Below are 23,205 nucleotides of genomic sequence, written 5' to 3' on the forward strand. Positions count from 1 at the left end.
TTAGCTATTTATTATAAATAATGAGGAGAGAATATAAATAACCGTGTTTGTTGAGAGGGTCGAAGTAATCAATCCATCAAGATATAAACTCTCTTGGCCCTCGTTTTATATAAAAGGTGTGAAAATGAGGTTCATAGTGAAAAACATAATATATATTTTTTTATTCATGAAGCGTTATCGGCGCTCCTTCGTCTTTGAGAGGAATCGAACGCTGTACGTGTTCGGAAAACGGATTTGACGCAAAACTTTCTTCAATTTACATAGGAAATTAATAAAAATAAATAACATGTATTCAGAGCCTACAATAAAAATTAATATTTATATTATATTTTTGCAGCCTCGTTGGTCTAGTGGGAAGTTATCTGACTTTGGATAACGAGGTTCTGAGTTCAGTACCAGATAGCTCAAAAATTGTTGGTTATTGGCTCTTCCTGTTAATAATTTCATAATAATTATAATATTTGGCCTGCCTAAAAATATAGACTAATGTCACGACCGGAGAATCTAACCCAAGAGAACGCTATTGTGAAGCTCGCTTGTCATTTTCTCATATGAGACTCAGTTCAACAATTCACCTTTAGTAATCAATCAAAGGCAATGAATAGACGAAACATCAACATTTTGGTTTTATTAACAAGTCAGTAATATTACAGAAAGTAGGCATATGGAAAATTCGTCATGCCTTTCTGACGGGCAGTTTGTTAGTAGAATACCGAAGACAGGGCTTGTTTTATCTGAAATAGGCTTGAATTATTTCGTATTTAGTTAATCTCACACAGCTACAAGTGGGACATAGAGCATAGAGGGTATGCACATAAAAACTTAAGGATAGGCATTGTAAGAGTTATAAAAAGCCTACCCTAAGTTTTTTGTAACTCATACTGGAGATTTTTATCATTTTATATCAAGCATACCCTGTGCATGCCCTCTATGCACGCCACTGAGTGAGTAATAACTCTAAGTATTTTTTAAAACCATATTTTTTTCTTGGAATCTAATTCGTTTAAATACATTCTACCACCTCGTTTGTTCACTTCTAAATTTTTGAATTTATAAGCGTTTTCAGCAACTAAATATTACTTGTTTTAACAATGAAGAACACTATTGTTATGCAACCTGCATTTCTGAGAATTTTCAAATGTGAAGATAATACTTTGTTTTTTAAGTCAAAGTAGCCGCCGTTTACAAATGAGAATAATCGAGCAATGTTCGAAAGAATTTATTTTTTTAATTTCGTACTTGTTACATTTTGTATTTAACACTACGCAGTACTTGAATTTATAACGTAATTTGCAATAATTGATTTATGTCGTAAGGTCAACATCTCATAGCATATTTGAAAATTCCGCATGGTATTGTTAAAAATAAATAACATTGAATTTATACAGCACAGATTTCTCTGGTTGACACGAATTTCATCTTTCGGATTATGGACTTCCGAAAAAAGATGCTGTCCAATTCTGTCTCTATCCAATTCATGCAGCTGTGTGCGATGAACTAAATACGTAATAATTCAAGCCTATTTCAGATGAAGCGGACCCATCTTCGGTATTTGACTAACAAATCACCCGTCAGAAAGGCATATCGCACGAACCGGGGTGAAATATTTCATAAAATACCCAAATAATCATCGTAATGTCATTCATCAATATTACAATGAAATGATAAAGTGCTACCTTTTTTATAAGTGAAATATTTTTGATTACTATATTCTGATTGTTTCATTGAATAGTGACTGTCGTTTCTATGAAAGGAGCTTATTTTAATTATTGTTTTTCATTTTAAATCGAATCAGGGTTGTCTTATAATAATCTATATAATAATTATATTCGTATCAAAAATCTAAGTACAAGAAGTTTGTTGAATTTCTTAGTCGAACAAATCAATAAATAAATAAATGAATATAGATACTTTTATTGTACACAACAAAAAGGATATAAAACAGAAAAGCAAAACAGAACAGCTTATACAATTGGGCGTCCTTATCGCTTTATGAAGCGATAAGTCTTTTTTATGGAATTTGTGACACATGTCACAGGTAAAGTCAACGGTTTTTATGCCGGTAGTTCCGCTTCTGCGTTATGCTTATCCATGGCTAAAACTTCAATTTTAAACTCTAAAAAAACAAATTAATTCAGTAAAATTCAATAATTTTTGTATTAATTCGGTCTACTCTATAATATCCATTAAATTATAGTTGCTTATATGCTTTTAACCTTCAAAGAAGTTTAAGCAGACATGCTTTCTAATAATAATATGTAAACTGGTCTTATGGACTTTTACGTCTCCTTTTAAACGTAATTAGTTTTGTAAAAGTATATCTAGGCTGGACGTTACGTACGGTAAGCTGTCCACTTCAGTAAATATTGCCCCTAATAAGTGACGACCCTCTTCACGCGGCACGACAGAGGTAAGATCAACAATCCTATAACTTTGCGTGTCAGGAATTGTCATATCAAATATAATATTATATTTATATTTCTTTTATAGGATTTTTAGGGGTAAGATGTCCTTTGTTTGTATTTCATATGGTAAGCACTTGATTCAATCTATTTAGTTGTAGTAAGTCTACGGGTTTGGTTCTTTTTTTTTTCACAATCCTTGACAGGTGAGATTGCATCTCACCTGTTGGTAAGTTATGATGCAATCTAAGATAGTATTGGGCTAACCTGTTAGGTTTATGACAGTCATATTTAACTCAGGGACATGTCTTTTTTGGAGGGTGGTCAAAGTCTCACACCAGACCAGACCAGATTAAATTCTAAAATCATAGATTGTCGAACCCGGTACCTTCCATTTAAAACTGCATCGTTCACCGCTGCGTCTGGGAGATCGTCAAAAGTTCATTCTTTATGCGTGAAAGACGTTTATCCGTCCGCATTGTTTGAGTTCACACAAGTGAATGTAAAAAACTCAAACAATGCAGACTGAATATAAGTAACTCTTTACATTATAATTTTAAACAGCGATTTAAAAATTAAAATGTACAAATCCAGTTCTATAACTGTGATAGACTAGTGGTAAAAGCTTCGGCCTCCCTTTTGGGGTACCGAGTTATATCCTCTGCACCTTTATTTTAAGAGTTACGTGCTTTCCAAGCAATCAACACTTACTTTTAGTGAAGAATAATATCGATAGGAAACCTGCATGCCTAAGAATTCTTCATAATATTATCAAAGTCATATTAAATGTACCAATACGCAATTGGCTAGAGTGGTGGACTACGTACGGACGTACTACGCCCGTACTTCGTAGTGGGCCTATAATTAGTTGATAATGATCATCTTTTATGAGTCCAGGAAAGAGTTCGGGAAAGCCGGTTCGCACGGGTCACTAATCCATACCGTAAGTTACCGTTTTTATTTAAATTATGCTTAAACCGTTTTTTTTCCTGAAGACTTAGATATAGGATAGGACTTTTTTATATCCTATGTCCGGCTTCAGGATTCGAACATTCTGTACTTTCAAGATAGGCTGTGCTTCTATAGGTAATTTTTAAGCACGACTACGTCATCCATTGATCAGTTACAACGTCTTCAAACTACGCAAAACTCTCACGATACGGAGATTAGCACACCGGTCTGGTACACTGACATACTGTGTAGAAACTGACTTTTAAAGCAAATAAAGATCCACATAAAACACATATAAAACAGACTTCTAATCGCATTTATAATATCTGTACTTAAGTAGGTATGGATGTGTGGCTAGCTTTGAAATAATTCGATATACAAAAAATATATATTTTCTATATCCATTTACACGGAACGTTAACTTGGTCTATTCAGTAAATAAGGTACCAAATACCCGTGGACCCTTTTCACACGATACGACAGGGGTAAGAACATAATCTCAAATAAAATGACAATACTCAATATGTATCTTATTTTGTTAATAATTGATGTCTACGACGTCAATTTAGAGGAAAAATGGAGTTCTAAACGAACAAACCTCATCAATAGATAGGTACTTATTATAAAACTGTAACTGTACGATAACTGTGCATATATTTGTTAGTTTTAAAGCTCAGCGCTTCAGTTTCATCTCATCGCTAGACAGAATAATTAATTATACTGTAAAAGTGATGATTTTTAATTAAATTATTTTACATTTCAGTCATTTCTAATATGAACACGCTTTCTTTTTATAATATCATAACATAAGCAATATAATCAACCGATACTTAAATTGTATTTTTTAGGTAACTAAGAATTGAGCGGGTTCTAAAATGAGATTTGTTATCTGTCAGTCAAATTTGTTTATCAAAATTTGTCTATGCGTCTGATATATTGTCGGTATGAGAAGATGAATCCGTTATTTGCATTTTTGGCCACAGAACTGAGTATTGTTTTATTAATAATTTATAACCGATCCCAATTTTATTGATAGCATGAGAAATTAGCTCTATAACATGAGCTGTGACAAATAGATATGGTCACGTTATTATGGACCAAGATTAATCAATGTTTACAAACGAACCCATTTTAAAACCTCCATCGTTTTTGAACTTCTTTAATAAAAGTAACTAGATAAAAATGTGTATAAGCTGAGCTGTAAATGATACGATATTGAATTCTAATCCAGAATTTGCTTTATTTAAATATGCATTACAAGCTCTTTGAAAGTTCGCATCGACAAAGGTCGTTTACTCATTAATCTAGCAACGGTGCCGAACCCCGATTATGATGAGAATATTATTTGGTACACAAAGCCACAATGCATTCCTTACCTATGATAATTATTCGAAGCTTCGACTTCGATTAAAATACAACAGAGCTATAGTCTACTATTCTGTCTGAAATCTCACCCAACGGTAAAAAATAATACAGTTTGAGATGGTAGCGGGCTAACCTATTATGCACTTACATTTAACCCATACCTCTAGTCTAATCTGTTCTGCGGGAACGCTAAATAACTTGGCGGCAAAATAAATGCTTGTAAAAACGTAGATGCGAAGCTGAAAATTTGTACTCTTAAAAGACGAAAATTAATTTAGGTAACCCATGTAAGATATTTTTCAGCATTATTCAAGTACTACAACCTTTTTATTGAATAAATAAATAAAAAATAAATAAAAATAAATAAAGTTATGTGATTGTTTTTATTGTTATATAAAATAGCGATAAAATATATCCGAAGAATGAATTATCCATTTGAGTTTCCAACGATGTCATCACTGAAATATGAATATTTTCCGGATTGAAAGTTTTTTTTCACTTTCCCCAAAGATAAATCGTTTAAAAGAAATTGAAGCATGTATTTTCATTATTTACAATCTGTTCAAAACATGACACACGGTTAATAATAATAATAGTATTTATTTGCTTAAAAGTACAATGTTTTTTTTTTAAATTACCCTGGATTCCCAAGCTAGGATATCACGTGTCTTGGGGGTCAGTGTCTTCCCATATGTGCATCGAGATTAGAAAAAAAAAAGAGATAATACATATTTAGAAGTTTACATTATCAATACTCCAAACTAAATATAGAAAATATTAAATACTATTTATTTCAAATAGGCCTACATCTAAGGCATTTTTATAAAGTTAAGTCAGTCTCTAATGACTCTATCATTGGTTCGATATGCAGATTCTAGTGAAAAGAAACCAGCAAAAATCAGAGCTGTTTATTTTTTTATTTGCACTATTTAAATTTTTTACCATCTTTATTCTGTCTTGTGTTAAAATTAAAGCGGAGCCAGTTGCTTCTTTGCCATTACGAAACTCACTTTTTATTGTATTTGCATTTTAATTAAGAAAACGTCATTTACTAAAATTTGAATTGCTTTAGAGGTGAATTTTAATATACAAAGTCCTGTACTTTATTTAAACTGCAATATACCTACTGCAGTTTATATAAAGCCAAACAATTATTGATTAAATTAGTAAACTTTACATAATTTCAAGGCAAAAAATTATTTGTGGGGGTAATCCACGAGGTGGAGTCAAATTCTCCTGAGTATCAGTTTTTACCTAAATATTTTTTTAACCAATAAGTAATCTCACTTTTTTAATAACTTGTTTCAAGTCGCTTGGTTCTAGCTATTTTAACCATATTGTGAACAATGTAACTAATTTACGTATGTCGCAATGAATGTATTGGAAATAAAATGTATTCATTTGAATGAATATGTGATAATAAGTTCTTAGCAAAATAAAAAGTCAGGCAACCCCAATATACAAAATTTGGTCAATTTACTTGACATAACTTAAATAATCTAGGCCTTAATTGCAGAAATTCATCAACTGAATAAAATACGTTGCTCGATAGCCACTTTTTCAATGTATTCTTAATTTTTTGGTAATAAAATGATCGAAACCTCAGCCGGGCCGCAAGTAAATAAAGCATCTTATTGTTAAGAAAAAAGATGCCTTTTTTGAATTTCAATCATAGTAATAATATATTAGCGCAAATAAAATATGGACATACATTCCGGTAAGAAATCTTAAAAGTTACATTTAATTTAAGAACAATTCAATGTATCATTTTGGAAGTCGGCGCGGCGTCGGAACTAAAAAGCCTCACGTATTTTCAGGAGGCGCGTGTATAAATTCCCCACACATTTTTAACGAATGAAAATTAAATAAAGGCACGTATTTTGGACATCTTTTACACGGGTCGTTTATCATCGCGGCGCAGCCCATGCGCTTAATTAGATGAATTATACGAACCATCTCACCTACCCACCTGTTTCATATTTCATTAGTGACTACCCTCATTTCTCATACAGATAACGCTTGCAGGTATGCTTTAGTAATGAAGCGACAGCGGTAAATCACCACGCTTGCACCGAATAGAGCAATACTTTTTCGTTCTTCTTTAATATCCTTCAACAGTCCACTAAAGGACTAAAGGCCTCTCCCAACGGGAGGGCTTGCTTATAATCACCACGTTGGTTATCACAGCAGGTGGTAGTAGTAGCTCAATGGACGCTGCTGTCTGTGCTCTGTTATATTCCCTCAGTCCCCTCGAACGTCACCTGCAGGAAGAGGTAGGGTGATGACAATAATTGTATTCTAATCAGATATCACAACACGGTACCAAAGCAATACGTGGGCTGGTAATTTAAGGTAGAATAGGTTTTGTTATCAAAACATATCTATTTTTATATCACTACAAGTTGACTGCAATTTCATTTGGTAAATGATGACCAACTCAATGTAATGCGGGCTAACCTGTTAGGGGTATGGCAGATGTATTGAACCTGTACCCATATTAAGTTGTTTGGCGCTTAATTGTTTGACGGTTCGTCTTTTTCGGTAGGGTGGTGAAAGTAAAAATTACAAAACTCCTTCCATCTGCTTTAGACCTGGGGCCTCTTACTTATAAGGTCATTTAGCACTTACCATTGCCCCAACGTCAACAAAGGTATATAGTCATTTAGTTTTTTAGGCAAAAGTCAGCGCCAGCGAAGATAGTCGCTGGCGCTTACGCTATCGCTTATATACACAAGTACGAGCTACTTACAATACTTATCTGAATTTTAATGAAAGTAACAGGTGGGAGACGGTATAACGACGTGACAGATATCTTATTGCAGAAATGTTAATATGACGCTGTCGTATTATTGAAAATTTTATATTGAAAATTTTTATCGAACGATTTCAATATAAAATTTTACTATGGGCCGAGGGTTAATTGCGCAATATGCTCGTAATTGCAATCACCTAATGTAAATATTGCAAAGGTTTATTGTGAGATACCACAATAAACCTTATTTATGTTACCTATAAAATCACTTGAAATTTTAGTACTTAAACTCAGACCAAGATTGTATTCTGTAGAAACTTCATAGAGGTGTGTATATAATAAATTAGATGGGTACAGTTACAGTAAAGCATCTAAATGCTGTGTTTCAATTGACCTCAACGCTTGGTGTAACCTTAACATTCTTCTCGTCATAAGTCAAAGTTAAGCCCACAACAAACTTAGCCTGTATTTTTTTGTAATCACCATCTAACATTGTCATTTAAAATTATATAAGAATAATTCCTACCCAAGCTTTTTTATCGTTTACGTTATCCTTTATAGTGTTATAGGAATTGATAGGACTTTTCTATAAGCTAAACGTTTCATGGAACACTTTAAAATTTTTAAGTGACATCTCCAAGACGTCATGCAGTAGTTTATTGTAAAATTGTATGCAACTTTCTGCAAAGAAATTACTAATTTTATGGTGTCTAGAATATAAATAATGTTAGACATTCTTACAAACGACGTTGTGTATTATTTAATTATAGAGACTAGACAGTCTTCTTCTCAACAATAATTACACAGCTAAATAAAAATCACATAAATATTTTATGTGAAATTTCCAAACAAATATCCATTTTATGGTACATAAAGTACATACGAGATACGTTGCAATAAATTCTATAGTTCCCCACTTCCTTCGATTGTTGCAATTCTTGGAGCTCATAAAATACGCTTTGTGGAAACGATATCTAGAAACGTTAAAATTTATACGTTTCTGTTACGAGTGGTAAACGCAGAGTTTATTGCGGAGCATAGTCTTTAAAGATAAGTTACAACTTTATCTTATTGGTTGTATTTATCAAATATGTATTTAATTTAGGCGCATAAAGAGAGCTTAAATTCTCAGAAAGCTACTTTTATTATTCATTAACCGACTTCAAAAAGGAGGAGGTTTTCTATATTCGGAATATTTTTTTTTTGTGTATGTTACTCGAAGATGCCTGAACCGATTTAAAAAATATTTTTTTATTTTTAAGGGCATACTTTCCAGGTGGTTCCATTTAAATTTTATTGAAATCGGTCAAGCTGTTATTAAGAAATCAACAATAATGTAACCCAAAGTAGCAAATTTTTGTCTATAAAGTTCATTATTTGGCGTGCGCTAAAAAATTATTGGTGATACATAAAAAATATGTACCTGCTACTTACATGATTAAAGTAATCATTATTACCTACAGATAAGTCTGCGAGGAAATATATATAACTATCATATTTAGGTCACAATAGTAGCGTTTGTGTTCTAAAATTTCATTAGATCGCCGGTAGAAATAAGTATTTTTTGCTTTTTAGTTACTGGGCGTATGTTGAAGTTGGTTTTTTTTTTAAATTTATTAAAACAACATTATTCATAATAAAATAATAATAAAACATACTACGACAATACACAGATAGCCATCTAGTCCCAAAGTAAGCAAAGCTTGTGTTATGGGTACTAAGATAACTGATGAATATTTTTTATGAATAGTATACATAAATACTTATAAAATATAGATAAACACCCAGACACTGAAAAACATTCATGTTCATCACACAAATATTGTCCAGTTGTGGGAATCGAACCGACGGCCTTGGACTCAGAAAGCAGGGTCGCTGCCCACTGCGCCAATCGGCCGTCCAAATAGAGGAAAGAGTGAGTATTAAGTAATTGATATAAAAATATCTTATTTCTTTAGAATAATGCGGACAAACTAACCGGTTTATAGCCCACCACTCCGATAGGAGCCGCAAAGCTTTAATTATATATTATGTAATCGTATGCCCCATACATAAGTAGGGTGTTCTGAATTGTCTGCGATTGTCAGAAAAAAAGGAATATAGATAATCTCAACTTTTCAGTCTCAGCTTAAGTACTGTATGCACAACATACTTCATGCTGAGCCAAGATGCGAGCTATAAATCATCGGGATGCACGTTCACAAGCTTATTGCCCCTAAATCGGCGCGATAACCGAGGTTTGTGAAAAATGAATTTGCAGTCGCAATACAACATTGTAAACTTATAACACTTGCACCACATTTTATAGTGTCAGGAGAAGATAAAGAATATTTAACCGTGAGTTAGAAATACACCGAGAGTTTATAATCTTACCTAGACGATATACTGTGTTATTATTTAGTAGTGGATTTTCAGTATTTTTACTTATATGAGTGCTAGCTTTTCTACAACAGTCCTGCATATAAACTTTAATATTATATTTAAGTAGTAGCAGTAGTAGTAGTAGTAGTATATTTTTAAGTAGTTCTACCACCATGCTTATTTCTGCCGCTAAGCAGCATTGTCGCGATGCTGTGTTCCGGTCTGGAGGTTTAGGTTGCCGGTGTTATTACATGCACATGAGGCTTAACACCTGAAAAAAAAAATAAACAGAATAATAAATTATAAAAAAAAAGAAAAAAAAATTATAACTGTAAAAGAAGAAAAAAATATAATGGTTAAATATTATTAGCTTGTAGGTAAGCTCTATAAAATAAGTAAGACTAATATGTAGGTATAAATAAATTGATGTCATGTAAAAGTAGTATATAGGTACGTATAATCAGCGTGATAGATAAGACTGTACACCAAATGACAAATCTGCACCTCAATGTTAATGAGAATACAAAAAACAGAACAAATACAATAACTGAGTGAAATAGGGTGTAAGTACCGACCTAGAAAAGTCTCCGACCGTCATGTCGGAGGAAAATAGGAAGGAACACATTAAAAAAATAAAAAAAACACCTAAGCCCTACATTGATGGACATAAGGCATCACTTGGCAAGATGTGTCCCATGCATGACCTGGGAAATTTTGTTTTGTTGATGGGCGATGGTTTACCATTGAAAAAAAAATCTTTCGGCATTTAATACTGTTAATTAAGTGTGTTTTGCTCACAGAATCGCAAAACACGCCTGTGCAAACTCGACGTGATCGCAAAAGACTCATGAGGTTACATGTAAAATAAATAAATATATCAATATCATTATTTCGTTATTTGTTTCGCAAATAAAAAAAACCTCCACTAGCTATCCTCCTACAATACATTTTCAACAAGGAACAAAAGAGTTTCAGTAGAATCTTGAATTTGCATTAGCTTTCACGGTCTTAAATTTTTACGCCGCAACTTTTAAATCCAAGCTTTAAATTCAATCTAGGGAACGGACAAAGTAAACAAGAGGATGCCCACTATTTTTCTATTTGCCGACGAAAACCAACCAGTTACCATTATCCTAGCGCGTTTTCTTAGCAGTTCCGTATCCGCAATGTAAAACAGCTGTACACAGTAAGTTTTATATTGATGAATGTTGTACAAACGCTGGCATTCCTTTGTGGTATTCCACCGTAGTATATTGAATAAATGCAGATCAGATTAATATACTCAGGGCGGCACTTCATGGGATGTATTGTATGCCCTAAAAGGATTGCGTTGTTTGAGTACAAGCCATGGTTCTCCCCTTATTACCATGTTCATTATCTGCTTAGACCGTCCTAGTAAAAAAAATATATAATCTTAATTTTCTATACCCCGGGAAAATTAAGCAAATTTTCACGGTGCAATTTAAAATTTCTTAAATTATTTTACACGACACTATACAGATCTTCAAAAATACACTCTCTAAGCACGTTTTACTTAGATGCCGAAGAATCTTCAGGAAACGTTGTCTGTACATTTGCTAAAACTTTTTTACTTACTTAGTAATTATGCATTTTCTCCGAAGCATTTATTTTGTGAATGCGAATGGCTGTCTGGAAACTAATTGATATTTTGGTAATAGTCAATCTGGGAAAACGAGAAGAATGCAACTAAGATCTTAGACTGAAAATGATATTTAGAGATACATTTTAAGTCTATATATATCTCTTAATCATTTATTTTGTGAATGGGAATGACTGTCTGGAAATTAAATGATATTTTGGTAATAGTCAATCTTGGAAAACGAGAAGAATGCTACTACTTATAATAAAACTGTAACTGGAAGATTTCTGTACATTTAATATATTTTGAAAATTTTGATACCGACTCCAAAACTAATTTTTGTTTAATTTTTGTCTGTCTGACTGTCTGTCGGGGCATCACGTGAAAACTACTGAACGGATTTAAATACAATTTGGTATAGTGTTAGCTGATATTCCGGGTCAACATATAGGCTACTTTTATCCCGATAAATAAAAAGTTTCCTCCGGGAAATGGGATAAAAGTTTTATAATTTCACTTCATACCTCCGTTAAACTTGAACCGATTTTAATAATTATTTTTTTATTTGAAAGGGTATACTTACAAGCACGTATTGTCTAATTTTAACGAAGATCTGATAAATATTGTCGGAGATAAAGGACATAACTCTTCACAGACACTAGCAAGTCGCAAGGCATATGGTACAACGATCGAATGCATGTGTACTGATATTAAAAATGCGAAAGTTTGTGAGGATTGATGTATGGATGGATGGATCTAAGTATGGATTGATGGTTTTAGTGTATATTTTACTATGGTTTTCTGTAAACTGGCTGAAAAACTTAGTTTTACTGGCGTACGCCGCAAAAATAAACTAATAAAACTACATGTTTAAAGTAAACGTGATTATCTACAAAAAAATCCGCTAGGCTTTATGTCAAACTGTTATTATTATTTAGTCACAATAACTACTGTTTTATAATTTTTCTTTCAAAACACTGGTATAATTGTAATATGTTGACATTCCTATCATGATATTAATCCTTATCCAAATAAATAGTTTTATAACTATTAAGTTTGATTATATTCCTGCAAATTCCTTTTTAAATTATTCAAATTGCACCTATCGCTTAGAAGTTGCGACGGGTATAGAAACGCAAAAAGCAAGCTAAATGTTATTGGCGGCCGCGAATAACATAGTTTGGAAACAAAACTGGACCTGGTAGGTTTTTTTAACATATTAAAACCTCTAATAACCGATTCGGTGCAGACGAAGTCAGCTAGTTTAGACATACATTTGAAGTCTATATATATTTTTCCAAAAGGGTCCAAGTTCATCGGATTAGGGCTCAAATCAAAATACACACAGATATAAAGATATCTCAGTAGTTCCTGCGTAATTGGTCTACGCACCTTCATTTTTAAAATGACACCAAGTAAGATAATTAAATTCTAGACTAATCAAATGTTTTATTGGCGATAAAAATAAAGGACTCTTCTATCACGAGGTTTGTTGATACATAACTTGTTATTACGTTAGTATGAAGTTGCCCTCAATGTTTCAACACTGCAACATTAGAGACGCAGTAATTGCTTCTTAAATTTTATTAGGTACTCGAGCTATTTCAGTAAACTGATTGTAGTGGACTATAAATTTGCTAATAGTATAAAAAGGAACGTGCGCTTCTCATCTCGAATCGAGTAAGCATTTATAAAAAACTAGCGTACCCAGCCCGCTTCGCCGGGCTAGATTTTGCTTTATTTTATTGAACCAATAAACTTACATAATTAAATTTTTAATTTAAGTCTCATAATATATTAAATCATTTATTTCTCTCCGTATTCATTCTCTTCTATTTTCTTCTCGAGCGGGTGAAGATCATTATCAACACCCATGTACACCCAACAATAGAATATCATCATAGTAAATAAAAGCTGTTTTTGACAGTTCAAAAATAGGAGTGCTCCGATCGTCACCAAACTTTACAGGATTACTTGTCAGGTCAATCCGGAGATTCCCTGAAAGTTTTATTGAAATCGGTCCAGCCGTTTCGGAGCCTATACCTAACATACCCACACACTTTCTCTTTTATATACGAGTATATAATATAGAAGGTGTGAGCTTTTATCTTTTAGGGTCCTAAACTTTAGTGTCGATCTGTTAGGCCAAAACGTTGGTAGCGCGATGTGTTACATTCATTTTATATGTCCCTGGAATCGTGGAGTACCAAACCGGGAGTCAAAAAGACAGAGAAAGGCTTTTGCTCAGTCCTGCGACAACACGACAAAAATAGAAAAGAACATAAAACTTTGGAGAGCTAAGTCTTACTTGACACGCTGAGCGCGTTGGCCTTAAAATGGGATGTCCTTTTAGTCCGGTCGGTCGGTCCTTTTAGTCTATCCAATTCAAGGTATTTTCAAATCGGTCTGAAAAGTTGCCACACTAAACTTGGTATAGAAAATCGCTAAGGGATTCTAAGTTTAATTTATCATACACCTTTCTAAAAAGCGCGCTTTCATTTTAAACTTAATTACGTCTGCATAGTTATTAACGGATTAAACCACAAACTTAAATATATTAAACTAAGATTGTCGTGGTTTATCAACATTTCTTAAATATGTCTTGTATCTTTATATTTCTTAAACCAAGAAAGCATCGTACAGCTTCTCAATTTAAAAGTGTATAAGTAGTAGTGTGTAAGTAGTTTGAATCCTGGAGAGAGTCATAGGATACATAATATAATCCCGGGAAAATAAAGGGATCTAGGGAAGGGAGGGGGGAAAACACGAGCAATAGCTATTTTTATTATTAACTGGATTGGATTTCAGATAAGATTTTCCCAGTTTCCAGATTTTCCCATGTGATTTGACTAATGTGCTAATAGGACTTTCACTCGGTCAGTTATATTTTATGACGCGTTCGCTCAGTAGGCATTTGGGACTGATATTTCTATAAATCCATCACATTGACTCATCCATCCTAAAGTTAGAAAAGTGTGCCTATTGGCAAAACCAATATTTCATTATTAGTTACGTTTCAAAACATATTGATTTCCCTAGACGAATCGAGTGTAATATAAATAAAACTGGCACAGGCTATGTCTATACGAGAATGCTTTTATTTAGAACACAAAAAAATGTGTACAATTAATTTGAATTAAAGGAAAAGGAATTCAATATTAACCAGACACAAAGCGGATATCTGGAAAGTTAACTTTTAAAGCGAAACATTCTTCAAAGTAAAGTTTCAAAAGTGATGTATTATGAGAGTTTTAACATCAATTTCCTACAAAGACTTTTCCCGTATCAGGAATTCCATTATCTGTTGTAATTTGACTAGGTATTTTTGCCTGTTGATTATGTGAAGTTTATTTTTAGTGTTACGCAGTTCATGAGAAAATTTTAATCGTTATTTTAGTTCGTTACCTATGTATGTGTATTTAAGCAAAATTTTCTTATGCATAGAATTTTTATATTGGCTAATAGTAGAGAATTTTTAAGGCACAGCTCGTACGGGGAAGTACTACCGCCACGTTCATTGGCAGCATTGCTGTGTTCCGGTCTAAAACACGTAGTTGCTGATAACAGGCACATCTTCTTCTACCGTCCATTGAACTAACAAAATTGCACCAACTTAATGGAGCTAAACCCTAAAAACTAACCAAGTGGGCGCATAAAGTAACTTTGTACAGCAGACGTGACAAGAGCATTTAACCGAATTCTACAAGCTATCCCGTACACATTTGCCGTGTGTCAATGGCGGTTCAGAATACAATTGCTATCACTCCTCCACTCACTGCAAGTGCGGTACGAGGCGATATAAGGCAGTAGCGTGCTTTCTGCCTTGCGTGGTTATGGACAAACACTCCCGTTGGAAGAGGCCTTTAGACCAGCTGTGGGCTGTTATACGAAATTATATTTGACGATCTCCCTGGCGCTCACTTATACGGTACAATCTTACTGGTACGGTAAGCCGCCGTAAATTTAAGTACTAAGTAATTTTTAATTTTTGAATTCTCTGGTCTGGTGGCTTTGGCCGTGACCGACCAAGACGTGCCACTAAGCGATTTAATGTTCCGTTTTCGCGTAGAAACCGATTATGGGTATTACTTACCACCAGGTGACATTGCAGTCAAGGGCTAACTTATACTCGTAAATAGTCGTTCTGACAAGGTTATGTTGAGTAATTTAATTAAATGATGTACCTACATCCGACGATCGTTCTACCGAGGTCCGTGGTAGTTCATGCAATTTGTAAGAGATGGTGCTGATTTCTTTTAATCCTAGTGAAAAGCGATTGTTCCCAGGACCATGACTATACTTTTATATCCAGTCCTGTGACAACACGACAAAAATAGAAAAGAACATAAAACTTTGGAGAGCTAAGTCTTACTTGACACGCTGAGCGCGTTGGCCTTAAAATGGGATGTCCTTTTAGTCCGGTCGGTCGGTCCTTTTAGTCTATCCGATTCAAGGTATTTTCAAATCGGTCTGAAAAGTTGCCACACTAAACTTGGTATAGAAAATCGCTAAGGGATTCTAAGTTTAATTTATCATACACCTTTCTAAAAAGCGCGCTTTCATTTTTACGTCTGCATAGTTATTAACGGATTAAACCACAAACTTAAATATATTAAACTAATATGACTATACTTTTATATCCTTATAATGTATCTATGTTTTGAGTGTCGTGATTTGTAGGTAAAATTTGAAATTTGTTTTAAAACAGACATACAAACTTCTGTTAGGTACAGTAATTTTATAAAGTAGGTATAAATTTAACCTTTTGATTAAAATAAATTCATATTGTCCAGATATTTTATTTAATTGATCAGGATTTTTACAAATTTGCTATTAATAATTATTCATTTAATAAATCGTTTTGAAGAAATAATTATACTTGATTCACAGCCAATGTTCATGCCATTGTGCCGGTGGGAATTTTGATATAAATACGAGTGTATTTTCGATATACTTCAGTCCTACATGGACTCCAACGATGCAAAGATACCTACCTCCTTATCTTAGTCGTCATAATCATTTCTAAATTTTTTTACTTCAACTGCTTATAATTTCGTAACGAATTACAACTTTCAATCCCCTATACTACACGGTACGGTTTGCAAAATAGTAAGAGGTATTTGTATTTCAAATTGAATTAAAATAAATGATTTATCTTACTAAATTTTATTTATTTATTATTCTAAATTTTATAAAAGTGTAAACACTTTTATAAAATTTCCCATCACTATTTTAAACCCCTTTGATATTTTTAATCATAAACAACCGGAACAAAAGGTAACAATGTAACTCTCCGTATAATTTGCTTGGTTCCTCTGAATATGCCAATTATGTAATTGTTTTACCCGTCTCGAAGATAAGTCGAGACAGAAAGACAAAGGTTAAAAAGTTTTTTTTGGTTTAATTCAAATAATCGTAATTTGAGCTTGGTAAGAGTATTTCGAAATCACAGACGGATACTTTAAATTAATTTATTTGAATCGATATAAGTAAGATAACTTTCTAAAATTTCATATACTTATATACCTTAGTGATAACTAAAAAATAAATAATAGATTTTTCAGATCAAAAGTACTCGTAGTAGAAATTATATTTTCAACTACCCACGAAATATAAATAAATTCCAACACGTCTGTACTAAGAACGCAAATCCGTCTAAAACGATTCGTATTTAGTAAAAGGAACCTGTTACAATAGGACGCACGAACTACAAAGATGAGTAAATGCCGTTGTCGCGAACGAGACTGGTAGAAATTGCGTTATAGTAGGGTAGAATTTTCTTTTGTATGCACACAATGAGCCCTATTGTGACTCAAGACAGATACTAATTTCAAACGCTGCTTTGTATACATTCAGTTGACGAGACAAAACTTGGTGGCCTACCACTATTGAAAGAGTTTGCTGAGCGTTCCGATAGCGCTGCAGGCTGGCGCTGTAGTTATTAGGATAAGGTGAGTATAGACTAGGTTGACGTCACAAAACTTAGTAGTCTACCTTTGTTAAAAGAGTAATAGATAGCGATGCACTCTTGATCCTCTTGTAAGTTAGGATGAGATAATACTAATTTCAAATGCTACTTTGTATAATTTTTTACAAGAGGAAAAAATTTGTTGCCTATGTTAGGAAATAGGGAATTACAGCACTTTATCTATGATAAACCTGATGATTATATTTTATATATATCAACAAACTATAGTTTGTATACTCATTGATAGTATTTTTCGTGTTTTGAAAATAGAATACTTTCCTTTACTGTCAAAGAATAGTATATGATCTATGGCGGTGACGCGTGTTTGACAAGATCGATTGGCGGGAGAGAAAAGTTAACACGGATTTGAATTAATTAATTGAGAAAAAGAGATTAGGTAAAGTATGGTGATTGGACGTTAAAAATAGGGAATGAACGATATACTTAACGAAATATTGTTGTGGCGCAACAAGAGTCGTATTTACTGGTGTTATTAAAAGGAAATGTTATTACTGGAATTGTTAAAAGTTGTTGGTACTATGATGGTACCTGATGTTGCATAAGTATATCTCTAATATCCTCTTGGTTATTTATTTGTCATATATGGAGGCCTAGCATTATTGTATACAGTCAATATATGTAGCAGAGTTTGCTTTATACAAACAGCTTGTTCCAAAAGTCCTCGTGTTCTAAGTGATAAGAAGTTATGTTTGACCTATATGTTTTGTATCAAAGGACCTAGCGATATAACACATGACAATGTAACTTGTGATATGAGTTATAGAGAAGCTTAATATACAGTATTAGAGTCGGTCCAGTTATTTTATATTATATATGATACAGGATGATAGAGTACAGACCCTGCTCCAATGCAGGTTGGTGGGTTTTAATGATATCTTTTATAAAATTAATATTTCAATAGTATTTCATAAGTAAGGAAGAATAATATTCATGAGATTAAATACTTACTGCTAAGAAACTATGTATTTTGCTGCAATAATACTTTTAATTAATGAAAGATCTAACTGCCATCCTGAATATTGCTAGTCTTGAAGTTAATACCTTGGCCACCATCACCTATTCTTGTAGCACCTGCATATATCTGAAAGTGCGCTGAGAGTTTGAATAACGCTACGTTCTTGATGGCGCTAGATTCATTAGCTTTGGCATTTAACCTTTTAATCTTCATGTTTGTTAGAATGAGACAGATACTTATTTTTAAACGCTGCTGACGAGACAAACTTATTGGCCTACCGCTGTCGAAAGACTGCTTAGCGTTTTGATAGCACTGAGCTATAATCATCAGTTTTTGCTTATAATTTAATGGGCTTCTTATAGTACCTAAGCCTAAGTAAAACAATTTAGAAAAAAATATTGATAACTTAACGTAGTTTGGTTTTTTATAACAGTCCTTACTCACTCTTTATTTTAATCTTATTTTAACTGTATTTTAACAGTGTATTGCGCACGTTTTAACGATGTACAAAATCATATCACGTATTTACTACGTTACGTATTTTTAACTCAATTTTCTCTAGATGCATGATCATAATATTTTAATGTATTTTCGAGTTTATTACCGAGTGAATTGCGTTTTATTAAAGAGTTTAAGTTAACTACCTCATTTTTTTTTTATTATTCCTCTATAAATTAGCCTTTGAATTTACTGTCAATACTCGCCTAGTGGTAAGTGATGATGCAGTCTAAGTTGGTCTAAGTCTGACTTACATATAAGATATACGGTAGTTATATCAAACCGTTATATTAAATAATAAAGGAAAGCTTAATATGTTGACAGCAAGCTTTTGACTAGACTAGATAGTGAAAATCTCCAAAAATTGCCTCAGTACAAGTCCTGATTTAGAATATCGAAACTGTCTACACCCTTATATCGAAGAGCACGTAAACGTATATTATAATAATCGGTATAGCCCACCAGCCCACATTGGGGCAGCGTAGAAAGAATAAGTTCTAAACTTATAATTTATTTTTTTGAGAGAGGCAACCATTTCCCAGCAGTAAGACATTTCGAAAAAAAATTTAGCCAAAAAAAGACTGACTTTTTATACGTCTAAAAAGACAGAAATAAATTGGTATTTTCTGCAACATTTTTAAGTCTGTGCCAAGTAAAATTTAGAACATTACAGGTTAAGGTCATATACTTTGAAATTTATTTTATATTGTAGCAGGGATCAGTTATTTTATACATTTTACGAGTGCGAATTTTCCCAAGATATTTTTCTTTACCGTTAAAGCAGGTGATATTTAATTGCTCAGTGCATACCACCAGGTATCAGGTATCCAGACGAAGCACCTTTACCTGCAAGAGAACTTGTGCAACAATACAATATCTATTGGCTATTGTTTAAATTATAATTTAATATGTGTACTTGTCTCACCAGTTCAAGAATTTTATTTATAGATTTATCTTTGTTTCAATTCTAACCGCACTTTCCCATTATCATCATTTCAAAAGCCGGCAACGCATCGGTGGCTCCTCTGGTACTGCATATGTTTATGGGCGGCGGTGATCACTTCACCATCATCTGGTGACCCACTTGCTCGTTGTTAATAAAAAAAAAAAAAATCATCATCGTTGTCATAAACCTTTAATGGCTCATTACAGGGCACATAACTTCTCTCAGAATAAGATGGGAAGTGCGGATTGTTGGACTCACACTTCTTTAAGGACACGATGGAGAAATCTCAAACAAGCGATTTTTTTCTTTTGCGGTAAAAAGGTTTTTTTCTTTAAAGCGGTATGTGCGAAGGCTTGAACTTGGCCCCTGGTAAAGCCGAAGTCCCAACCACGATACTATAACCGCATCGACTTCGCACTGTCCCATAGTCTGTTCTTATTAAGGTTACGCTTCAGAAATATTTTAAGTACTGAAATTTGAACATAAGTATGTACACATGGCATAGCGAACAATGTATGTTATGTCTTCTCGAGGTTTCATCAGGCCAAATACTTTTTACTACATTGAATCTGAATGGTTATTATTCAGGACATTACATTTTTATGCCTACACAAAATGGTGGAACAGAAAACGAATTTATTATTGTCATAACATTGGGAGTTTTTATAGAAGATAAACTGTTTAAACGACGAAAATGTTCCCGAGTTATGTTTTCATTTTACGAGAGGCTTTCACAGGGAGGTTATTGCCATCTATAACCATCGGTCATTCATGTTTAAATGACCTCGTTTCACTATGTGTGTCTCAAATTTATCAGCGTATGCTTATGACTTGGTACTGTAACCCATTCTTACTTGTTTTTGTTGCAAATTTTAATAATCAACATGTTATGATAGTTAGGCTTATAAGAGTTTTTTTTGTATTTGGAACCAACGCTGGAACGCAGATACAATATATAATTTATCAAAGCGTATCAGAATAACAAGTGACTGTTATATGCGAAACCAAAGAAAAAATGTAGGTATGAAAAAGTTTTGATGTTGATAAGGACATCATATGAGATAATGTAGGTACCTTTCACTTGCATACGTGTTGAAATAAGTAACATAAAAATTATTTCATCATGCATGAAAAAGTTTAGTTTTGTAATATCGACTTAGTAGAAGCGAGGTCCGTATGAAAATCCGAGCGGTAGTTTTTAAATTTTTCGCACCCAGGCAGACAGACGACGTGGCGGGGGATTTTGTTCTATAATGTGTAAAGATATTATTTCGACGAAAAAGCTGATTGATTTGAGCTGATGAATTAGTAAAGGGAAAGAGAAGCAAGTCACCACGAAGAGGAAGAAGATGTCCCGGTAAAAGGGCGGCCCGTTCCTTGAAACTTTTTCGTGCATTTTGATCTATACCTAGCACCTTTTAAATTATAATAAATAATAAATAAATAAACTACGACAATACACACATCGCCATCTAGCCCCAAAGTAAGCGTAGCTTGTTTTATGGGTACTAAGATAGCTGATGTTTTTTTTATGAATATAATACACATAAATACTTATAATATATAGATAAACACCCAGACACTGAAAAACATTCATGTCCATCACACAAACATTTTCCAGTTGTGGGAATCGAACCCACGACCTTGGACTCAGAAAGCGGGGTCGCTGCCCACTGCGCCACTCGGCCGTCAAAATTATACAAATATTAACAATAACAACAATATTCAAAAATTCACTGCCTTGTTATTTGTATTTTTAGTTCTAAGAACCAAAACTATTGATATTTTCAAACAGTAACAAGCACCCGTATGACTTCCGAGCGGGATATTTGTCATTTCGCGCAAAGAGATAGGTACACAAAGGCGGGATGTGCTTTGTTTATCGTTGGTGTGTGTTCGAAACAGTTTATTTTTTTATTGATCTGGCTTCACACAATATATTGTTTAACTTCTCGTTACTCAAATAGAAAAGCGAACCGATCAATGCATCACTTGTTAATTTAAACTGTGGCTTATAGCGGCGTTCAAGTTTGAGTCCAACGCGGTCAGCATAGGCAAGAGACGTTTTGGAGAAAACTCTCCAGCGGGAAAGGATGGAATGTTTATCTATCCAAGGTTTTATAAATTCTCTGAGCATGGGAACATGTTTGGAAATAATATCCAAATAAAATAACGTGAAACAGTGTAAATTTCTACTTTTCCCTGGCGCGGGCGGTCAAGTAAATTTTTGGCGCAACGGTGAGCGCTGTGAATTTAAGGAGAGGTGCCGGGTTCTATCTCTGGCAGGAGCAATTTGGAAATTTATAATTTCTGAATTTTCTCTGGTCTGGTCTAGTGGAAGGCTCTGGCCGTGGCTACCCCATCGAGAAAGACGTGCCGCTAAGCAATTTAGTTTTCCGGTGCGAAGTCGCGTAGAAACTGATTAGGGGTATGACTACCATACTCCCTAACAGGTTAGCCCGCTACCATCTTAGACTGCATCATCCCTTACCACCAGGTGAGATTGCAGTCAAGGGCTAACTAGTAGTGGAATAAAAAAAGTTATTAAATGCGATGCAATATGCTAGCAGTGCAGCGTGCAACCACAAAAAGTGCACGTTCGAGCAGGAGTCTTGTGTCGTGATGCGATACCTTTTTTACCGTGCTTCCTATGGGAATTAATTGTAAGACCTAGGCTAGGGAGCTCGTGCCACAAATCAGCCGAGCATAGTTAATAAGTTTAGTTTAAATATTATAATAATTATTAATTGTGTATGTAACTCTAAGACTAATAAATGTATATTAATGTTAACATATTTTTATTCTGCGACCCTAAATATAAGTATGAACATAATATTACTCACATTGGGTAGTAACAGCATAGTTACCTATAATTACGGAAAGAATACCCGATATTGTAATATCGAGGTACTTTGAAATTCACAACAAACCCTTGTACGTGTGTACTGTATGTGACAAATAAAAAGATTCCACGTGAAATGTTGGGTAACATTCGGGTTATTCAAGGGCAATCAGTCAACCAGTATCTTTGAAACCGTTCCGTTTCGCTCGCAACATTTCTTGTAATATTGCAGCGAAAAAGAGTAATGGTCTTGGAAATAGAGTTACCTCGCGTGGAAACGGTTTTGTGCCTTTTGTTATACATAATATGGAGTCGTTTCCCTTGCATGAACGCATAGGTGGAGGGACACAAAGAATTGCCTTAAATATACTCGCTGAGACACTGTTGTTGAATGAGTGTTTCGCTTGCAAAATTTACGTGCAATTTTGGAATTTCCAAAGTGGTGCACACAATTTATTGAAGTGTTAAAATGTGAGAAATGTTAAGGAGAACGGAGGTTTAGGGTGCTTGTTTTGTATATTTATTTTAAAATTGTTGTACCTCG

Source organism: Pararge aegeria, chromosome 12 (genome assembly GCF_905163445.1).
Source record: "Pararge aegeria chromosome 12, ilParAegt1.1, whole genome shotgun sequence".
NCBI classification, from domain to species: domain Eukaryota; kingdom Metazoa; phylum Arthropoda; class Insecta; order Lepidoptera; family Nymphalidae; genus Pararge; species Pararge aegeria.